Genomic DNA, 9354 nt, shown 5'->3' with positions numbered 1-9354 from the left:
CTTAGACGTTAAACTACCAACCACACGGAGATTGGTGCGAAGAAAACAGAGCTGCTGGAGCGACCAGTATTGCAAATTCGGTTCCGCTGTGCACATCGTCAAAGAGTCAATTTGACTTATATTGCGGTTGGATATGTACCTACCTCCGCATAGGATTGTGCTGACGCACGAATTGTTTTATTTTTCTTTAAATTATACGCCTTTCGTTCTTATCTGGCCCCCTTATGGAGATTAATAAAAGTAATTCAGCAAACCAATAGTGAAAATATTAAAAAAAAGCCGTCCATTTACGGCAAAACTTTACTTTCTATATAAAAAAATATTATTATGCATCGGCCGGGAATCGAACCCGGGCCGCCCGCGTGGCAGGCGAGCATTCTACCACTGAACCACCGATGCTGTTGGTAACTCTGTTTCTATATATTTATACAAATTTAAGTGTTTTTTAATTTTTTTTTTACATATCATTTTTTTGAAGAAACATTTTTGTATGGAAACTATTCTGCAAATTATTTAAAAAGCTAATATGGCTCTTTTTCGAAACTTCTTTTTTATTTTTTCGTTCAAAAATTTTGGGATACAAATTTTTGTGTTTTTAATGTTTTACAACTTAATTTTTTTTTTTTTTTTCTAAGATAAAATTTACTTTTTAAAGTTTCCTTCTTTTGATTTTTAACAATTTCAAGTTTTTTTTTTTACTTTTTAAAATAAAATATTTCTTTTAAATACTTTAATTATATATTTTTTTGTTAAAATTTTTTGGGAAAGAATTTTTGTTGTCTTTTAATGTTTAACAACTTACAGTTTTATTTTAATTTTTTAGGGTAAAATTTACTTTTTAACAAACAATTCTTCTTTTGAAAAATAATCAAATGTTGAAATGGATAATGTATCACAAATCTGGCATCACCCATATTACTTAGACTTAAATGTCATTTATGTCAATTCATTAAATACACATTTTTTCTCACTTCCTGGTTGTTCAAATAAAGAACACGTTCGAACAAGACTCTGCGATATTTTTAATAGGTTATGGGCCCAGCACGCTTCCACTGCGCCTGGATAGTTCCCATTTAACCACAACTGCGAAACAAAGAAAATATCTTGACAACAGAAGAAAATAGAAATCCATAGAAACGAAAAAAAAAAAGTGAAGTGTAAACTGAAAAATGAGTTTTTCGGCAATTAATATTGAACGTCTGAATAAGGAAAATTTTGATACCTGGAAAATACAGGTTGAGGCCATTTTAATAAAAAATGGGACGTGGAAATACGTGAATGGCAGCTGTATAAAACCAGAAGCGCCACCCGAAGCAGTGAACGAATGGATAGATAGCGATGCCCAAGCAAGGTCAGATTTGGTATTATCAATCTCTCCAACCGAATTACAGCAAATTAAACAATGTCGTACATCGAAAGATATTTGGGATAAACTTCATTCGGTATATCAATCCCGCGGACCAGCACGTCAAGCAATGTTGCTCAAATCGCTCATATTGCACAAAATGACACCCGGTGATGATATGCACGAACATTTGCGAAAATTTTTCGACATTGTTGATAAGCTTGTAGAAATGGATATGGTCGTCATAGATGAACTATTGACCATCCTGCTATTGTATAGCATTCCTAACGAATACGAAACGTTCAGAATTGCAATTGAGACGCAAGAAAAACTACCGAAACTAGAAATGCTGAAAGTGAAATTATTAGAGGAGTTCGAAGCACGGAAACGACATGAAGAAGCAGATCCCGAAGACGTATTGTATGCGAATAGACGTAACTTAAATAAAAGCAGAGGTCGACCACCAAACACAGCAAGGGAAGATCAACAGAAACAAACTTTCAAATACGCTTGTCACACATGCGGAAAGATAGGCCACAAAGCAAGAGATTGTAAATCCAAAAATTTCAAGCACAGAAAGCCACAACAGAGGCAAGAACAAAACTATTCGTCGTGCAAAGTTGAAGAAATCGTTTTAGGTGCAAGCAGCGTAAATATGAGTGGCAGATGGTGTCTAGATTCAGGGGCATCGTCGCACATGTGTGCATTGCGTGAAAAATTTCGACAGTTTAAAACCTTAAACGGCAAAACGTTAGCGTTAGCGAATGAGAGCTTTACGAAAATAGAAGGGCGCGGAATAGTGGAAATCAAATCGAATACCGGTTGTAATGTTACACTTAACGAAACATTGTATGTGCCGGACCTCCGAACAAATTTGTTGTCAGTGCCAAAAATGACTCAGCATGGTCTTGACGTGACATTTACCGGAAATAAAGCTATTGTAAAAAATGCTTCGACAGGCGCAAGAATCTTCGTTGCGGAGCGGAAAGAGAATCTTTATTACGTTGAAGAACCCTTTGAATTTACAGCCATCGCCAACATGAAACCAACATCACTTCAAGATTGGCACGAAGCTTTTGGCCATTTAAACGAAAAAGATCTAAAGGCAGTTATTGACAAGAAAAAAGTTATTGGAATAAACGCAAATACGAAAACAAACTTAACTTCATGCAGTACTTGTATTCAGGGAAAGCAGACACAGAAACCATTTCAGAAGTCGACTCGTGAAGCCATGGATGTTTTAGAGTTAGTACACAGTGACGTATGCGGGCCGATGAAAACGCAATCTTTTGCTGGCTCACGTTACTTTCTCACATTCATTGATGACAAGAGTCGATGGTGCGAAATTTACTTTCTAAAACATAAAAGCGAAGTTTTAGAAAAATTCAAAGAATATAAACGTTTAATGGAAAATCAATCTGGTAAGAAAATTAAATGTCTGCGAAGTGACAATGGAACTGAATACACAAGCAATGCTATGAGAAGTTTCCTCAAAGCCGAAGGTATACGACAAGAGTTTACTATCGAATACACTCCACAGCAAAATGGAGTGGCCGAACGGAAAAACCGAACCATCGTAGAAATGGCCAGATGCATGCTCATACAATCGGGACTTCCTCCAGCATATTGGGCAGAAGCTATCAATACCGCAAACTATTTACGCAATCGCTGTCCATCACAAAGTTTAAATGGTGAAGTTCCCTACCAAATATGGATGGGAAGGACTCCACATGTCAGCTATTTACAAAAGTTCGGCTGCACAGCGTACATGTTAGACAAAAGTGCAAGTAAGTGTAAATTCAATTCGAAGTCCATAAAATGCATATTTGTAGGTTATTGCGACACGTCGAAGGGTTACCGCCTTTGGGACCCCGTAGCCAGAAAAATACGTCGAAGTAGAGACGTCGTGTTTGTCCCGCAACAGAATATAGACACATACGAAGAATTTTTAACGAAAGACATCGAAATACATTCGCAGTTAGAACAAACGAAAGAAAAGGCACCGGTAAATTTTCCCGAAAACCAACAACAACAACCCCAAACAACTGGAGATTTGGGCGTTCAAGCGCCACGAGCTCTTAAACGAGGTAGAGGCCGCCGAAAGAAAATTAAGATTAAGTCCCGCGGTAGACCACGGTTAGAATACAATATGGTACCAGTTTTCGAAATGTCATCAAGCGACGAAAATTCTACCAGTGATCCGGAAGCGGTTCTCGAAGATGAACATCACAGTACAGCATTAGCCCATAGTACCGACCCAGAAACCAGTAAAGAAGCCCTCTCAAGTCCTGAAGCAACCGAATGGAAGAAAGCCATGATAAAAGAATACCGAACGCTTATGTCAAATAATACTTGGGAAATCGTAGATCGACCGGTTGGGAAGAAGATTGTCCAATCTAAGTGGGCTTTTCGAACTAAATACAAATCAGATGGCAGTGTTGACACCAGAAAAGCTAGACTGGTAGCAAAAGGATTCACTCAAAAGGCTGGAATTGATTATAATGAAACCTTTGCACCTGTCGCTAGGCTAAACACCATACGGCTGCTAATGGCTTTTTCAGCAGAAATGGGTTTAGAGGTCCACCAGCTCGATTTTGTAAGCGCATATTTAAACGGAACTGTAGAAAACGAAATATACATGACTTTGCCCAGCGATTTGCATGAGATATTGAGCGATGCTGAAGCATCTCAATACACGAAAGACAACGCCTGTTTATTGAAAAAAGCAATCTATGGCTTAAAGCAGTCGGGTAGATTGTGGTACCAAAAGCTAGATCAGAAGCTACAAAATATCAACATGACAGCATCGAAATGTGATCCGTGTTTATATATGTACAGAAGCAAAAGCACTATTGCTCTTATTGCCATATATGTTGACGACATAATCATAGCGTCGAACAACAAGCAAAAATTAGAAGAAATAAAAAATGAACTGGCATCTACTTTTGAAATGAAGGATTTAGGCCCGATAAAGTTTTGCCTCGGGATTGAATTTAATCAATGTATAAACACAAAAACTATTACAATGTGTCAATCGAAATACGTAAGCCAATTGCTGAAAAAATTTAACATGGAAGAATGCAAACCGGTCGCCACACCTGCAAACGCATGCATAAAGCTGTCTAAGGCAATGTCTCCGAAAACCGAAGAAGAACGTAATTCTGCAAGCAAACTGCCATTCCAGAATCTAGTTGGCTCACTAATGTACTTGGCTGTTTCAACAAGGCCAGACATCGCACACATCGTAAGCGTATTGAGTCAATTTAACACCAACTACGGAAGTGCACACTGGGTGGCAGCAAAGCGAGTATTGCGCTATTTAAAAGGTACACCGAATCTTGGAATGACTTTCACTTCAACCAAAAACAGCACCTTAGAAGGATTCGCCGATGCCGATTGGGGGTCAAATATTGACGACAGAAGATCATATACCGGGTTCACATTTAAATTAGCGAACGGAGCAATAAGTTGGGAGTCCAGAAAACAGCGTACAGTGGCTATGTCAAGCACCGAAGCTGAGTACATGGCGCTTTCTGATTCAACCAAAGAAGCAATACACCTGAAGAGGTTAGTCAGAGAAATAACCGGCGAAGACAGAACAGTAATCATCTACAATGACAACCAAGGCGCCGGTAAGCTAAGCAAAAATCCGATTTTCCATAACCGCACCAAACACGTCGATATACGTCATCACTTTGTTCGTGAAGCTGTTGAAAGAAAAGACATTATTATAAAATATGTTAGCACTGAAGAGATGCCAGCGGACGTTTTGACAAAAAGTTTGTCAGCAACCAAGCACATTCATTGTATACAAAATCTCGGAATGAAACTGATTTAAGATTAATATTTCGGGAATATGTACTTAATTTAATTACTAATTTAGCACACTTGAGTATTTATAAAATAAATTTGTAAGCGATGTCAGATTTGAGGGAAAGTGTTGAAATGGATAATGTATCACAAATCTGGCATCACCCATATTACTTAGACTTAAATGTCATTTATGTCAATTCATTAAATACACATTTTTTCTCACTTCCTGGTTGTTCAAATAAAGAACACGTTCGAACAAGACTCTGCGATATTTTTAATATTAAAAAATTTTATTTTTGGAAGAAAAAGCTGTTTGGGGTGAACATTTTTTTTAATTTTGTGGTTAAAAATATTTGGAAAATATTTGTGTGTTTTTGTTAAAAATTTGGAAAAATGGACAAACGGATCATCTTCCTCATCCTCCGCTGCAATAAATTTGCTCAACACTTCCTCGTGATGGCGCATTTGCTCACTTGATAGACGATTACTTCTTCTACCGATAGCTAATAGAGCCCTATCTACTTCGTTTGAAAGTGACATTTCTGTTCCGGCACAAAACACTTTATGAATAATACAGATCACTATTTCAATTGTTAATAAATACTTACTTTTCTCCACTCAAACAAAAATGATTGCAAAAAGCAAAATCAATCATACACAGTAAAATGTGCACCTGTAATAAATAGAACCAAATTCAATTCTAACGGCATATATCTGGCGCCTGTTCTCGTGTTTTTTTTTTACTAAAACTAGGAAAACTGTCGAAAATGCGGTGAGAGCGAGAGAGCGACTAAAGTTTCAACTTCTGAGTGAGAGAGAACCGTATTCACTCTTTCTTGTACTCTAATTAGTCAGAAGACCAAGTACGGTGCATGACTATACTAAAATTGCAGTGGTGGTCTGTGCAGGCCATTTACCCTCACATATGAAGTTTTTGTGTAAAATGTATTTTTTTTTCATAATCACTTCGCTGGAAATGGTTATAAAATTTTCAGAAGATTCATCTAACAGACCTGTACGGTATATTTTCTCCGTTTTTTGAAAACTTAACGAAACAAAAAGATATACCCCTCTAAAATTTGGAATGGCCTGCGTAGGCCACATCACACAGCGGACGGTTAAGATAAAAATTACTCTTTAGTAAACAGTTTTTCTTTTGAAAAAAGTTTATTTTTGAAAAAAAAGCTTTTGGGTAAAAAATTTGTATTTTGTTGTTAAAAATAGTTTGAAAATATTTGTGTGTTTTGTTAGAAAATAGTTGGAAACAATTTTTTTTTTTTTTTTGAATTTTTTAAAACTTGAAGTTTGTTTTGTGTTTTGAGATAAAATATATTTAAACATATTTCTTTTGAAACTTTTTTTTTATTTTTTTGCTAAAAGTTTTTTGGAAAAAAAGTTTTTGATTTTAATTGTTAACAATTTAACATTTTTTTTAATTTTTTAAGATAAAATTTATTTTTTAACAACCAATTTTTTTTTTCTGAAAAAAAAATTCCAAAATTAAATTTTTTTGGCAAAATTTAAAAAAAAAAACGTTTTTTGGGGGAAAAATTTGAATTTTGTTGTTAGAAATATTTGGGGAAAAATGTTTGCTGTATTAATTTTTAACAATTTAAAGTTTTTTTTGGTTTTTGTTTTTAAGATAAAATATACTTAACCAAATTTTTTTAAAAGTCATATAATCTGCAAAGAGATATAATTATTTATTTTTCTTCAATGTTTTCTTAAATTTACATGAAATGCATAAAAATTAAATTTGTATTTTGTTGTTAAGCATTTTTGAGGGAAAAGTTTTTGTTTTTTTAATATTTAACAACTTAAAATGTTTTTAATTTTTTACGATATAATTAACTTTTTAACAATTTTTCTTTTTTTGAAAAATGTAAAAGTTCTATTTTTTGGAAAACATTAAAAAAAAGTGTTTTTTTTGGAAAAAAATGTATTTTGTTGTTAAAAATATTTGGGGAAAAATTTATTAAATTTTTTATTTTAAGATAAAATATGCTTAAAAAACAACATTATTAAAAAACATTAATATATATTCTGCAAACACTTATAATTATTTATTTTTCCAATATTTTCTTAGACTTGAATGAAATGCCTAAAAATGTATTTTGTTGTTAAACAATGTTTGTTTTTTTTAATTTTTAACAACTTACAGTTCTAATTATTTATTTTTTGGGCAAAAATTTGTATTTTATTGTTAAAAATATTAGGGGAAAAAATGTTTTAGATAAAATATACTTAATTAATTTAAACGCGTCAAAAATGTTCAGCTTTTAACAAACCTTGACCTCATTAAGCTTCAAATAACGCGTAAAATCTATTATGAAAGAAGTGAAAGTGAAACAAAAATTTTGTAATTAAGTTTCATATTATTTGGCGAAGCGGCCACGCCATTTCCCACTTCGAAGGTTTATTCAAGTTCATGCATGCAGTTAGCCAATTAATTTCATTTTAATTATTTTGCATTCCACTAATTTTCGTAAGCAGATTTTTTTTAATCGTAAAAGAAGCAATCAACAATCAGAGAGACACACAGATGCATATGTATGTAGGTATGTAAATGCACACGGCAATCGAGCAATGAACCTTTTCTAGATAGTTGTTTTGAAGGGGTAGCGAGCAAGCAGTATTTCGTACAAACGCAGTACGCGTCAAGACTTCAAATATATTTTTATACAAAAATTTTATGAAATAATAAAAAAATGCTTGACTTGCAAAATTCTAAGCTATTTGTATACGAAAGAAATTTTTACAAACGATTTCAAGTTGTAGCTTCAATTTTATTTAGCCACCACTGTATGACGTGCGACGCGCATTACTTTGAATTCGAACGACGAACTTAGATCGCAAATAATGTTGCATATTTTCAGGCATCCAGGGTGCGTGTTGTTTATATTTTATATGTATTTTTTATTTATTATATACTAGAAAGCATAAAGTCCCATTCAGACTGCATGGAGGAAAATAATCTAATTGCGTTATTCATTTCACTCTCGCATTCCGTTGGGCAACAATTTAAACTTAGTTGTATTAAAGGCTGAACAGGTGAAAATTTTTAGTAGCAAATTGAATTATTTTATGTTACAATATTAAAAATATTAAATCGCAAAAGTATTGTGAAAATTTAAAAATTACAAGAAAAAAACCATTAAATCGCATGTAATTTTAATTAAAGAGCGATTCCATGGCAGGCGATCCAAGTGATTCAATATAACCCAAAAGTTAATGGGGTCGCATTATGCAATTTGAGGCATGAAATTGTTAAAAATTAAACAAACATTTTACAAATCTTACCGAAATCGATGGCCCTCTGATTATATATACAGATGGTTCAAAACAAGACGGCAAAGTGGGATTTGGAATCTTTTCCAATTCCTCTCACATCAATCTATCATTTAGATTACCCGACTACTATAGTGTGTTCCAAGCGGAAGTATGCGCTATCTGGTATGCTGCGAAAACTCTCTTAGAAAATAGAATATCACTAGAGGATATCCGCTTTTTCACCGACAGTCAAGCGGCCGTTCGAGCACTCAGCTCCTCTTATACCCAGATGTGGTTCGATATTAATCTTAAAAATATTTTTAAAAAAGGACCTTAAAGCTAAAGAGTAGGTCTTTGCGATGCTGTTGTGGAAAATTAAAAAAAACTTTACCTTGCTCAAAAAAAAATTTTTTAAATGGCCAAAGTCTTGATTTTTGACTATTTAACCTCAAATTGCCTGACGTGCTGGATCATTTTCAAGGCATAGCATAGCGGTTTTAAAAACTGTAAAAAAGCGAGATTTTGCAGGCCTGTGTTATTTGTTTGTAAATATTTATTTTAATGCAGTTCGATAGTCCACCCTGCCTTCTTACTAAATTACAATAGCTAAAGAACATTTTTTTTGTTTTTGTCAAAATGAAATCTACATGTCTTACAAAGGTGAATTTGCTATCCAAAATTATGCCCAAGTATTTAATTTGTTTTTTGTATTTTATGTTGAATCCATTTATTTCAATTTGAGGCTCATATTTACGAACATTTGGATATAAGTTTTTACGTTTTCCTTTAACAATAGTTGTTTCGCTTTTATTGAAGTTTAGTTTTAGCTTCCATTTGTGAAAGTATGTATTTAATTCATTTAGGTATGAGTTAACGGCTTCATTGGCTTTGGTTATGCGTTGGTGAGATCACAATATAATTATATC

The 9354-nt window shown here is 33.8% G+C and overlaps 1 non-coding gene across 1 annotated transcript; it reads right to left on the bottom strand.

The window, feature by feature from the left end:
* Positions 1–328: 328 nt before the first annotated feature.
* Positions 329–399, bottom strand: Trnag-gcc (transfer RNA glycine (anticodon GCC)). Its single transcript has one exon. It is a non-coding gene; the product is annotated as a tRNA-Gly (tRNA).
* Between the last annotated feature and the right edge of the window lie 8955 nt (positions 400–9354).

The sequence above is a fragment of the Anastrepha ludens genome, chromosome 5 (assembly GCF_028408465.1).
Source record: "Anastrepha ludens isolate Willacy chromosome 5, idAnaLude1.1, whole genome shotgun sequence".
NCBI lineage: Eukaryota > Metazoa > Arthropoda > Insecta > Diptera > Tephritidae > Anastrepha > Anastrepha ludens.
Note: the sequence above shows the minus strand (reverse complement) of the source record. Positions and strands in the feature narration are given on the sequence as shown.